This window comes from Penaeus monodon, chromosome 22, assembly GCF_015228065.2.
Source record: "Penaeus monodon isolate SGIC_2016 chromosome 22, NSTDA_Pmon_1, whole genome shotgun sequence".
Taxonomy (NCBI): Eukaryota; Metazoa; Arthropoda; class Malacostraca; order Decapoda; family Penaeidae; genus Penaeus; species Penaeus monodon.
The window spans coordinates 43789628-43790032 of record NC_051407.1 but is presented as its reverse complement, the minus strand read 5'-3'; positions in this window follow the sequence as shown (position 1 = coordinate 43790032).

Below are 405 nucleotides of genomic sequence, written 5' to 3'. Positions count from 1 at the left end.
AATAAAAAATTATAACAAAAACCAAAGGGGGAACAAAAAACCGACCAAAGGGTCATAATAATAAAAAAACTGAAATGAGGGCCGATGATGTGATCGGGGGGTTTGAGATAAAAAATAATAACCCAAATAAGAAAATAAAGATAAAATAAGAAAACAGCGATTACGAAAAAACTCAAAATTTTGAATCCCAAAAAGGGTAAATGATAAATGGTAAGGAAAGTGTTGTATAACTGGGCACCGGGCCAGGGTCCACCACTTTTGCCCCCCTCCCTTTATGATAAGGGAACAAGTGGCCCCCTAAATACCCCCTGGGTTTAAGACCCCCGGAGGTGTGGTAGCGTTTTTGGTGTTGGGGGGGGGGGGGGAAATTTCTTGCATGAGAACTACGGGGGGCAAGTTCCAGTG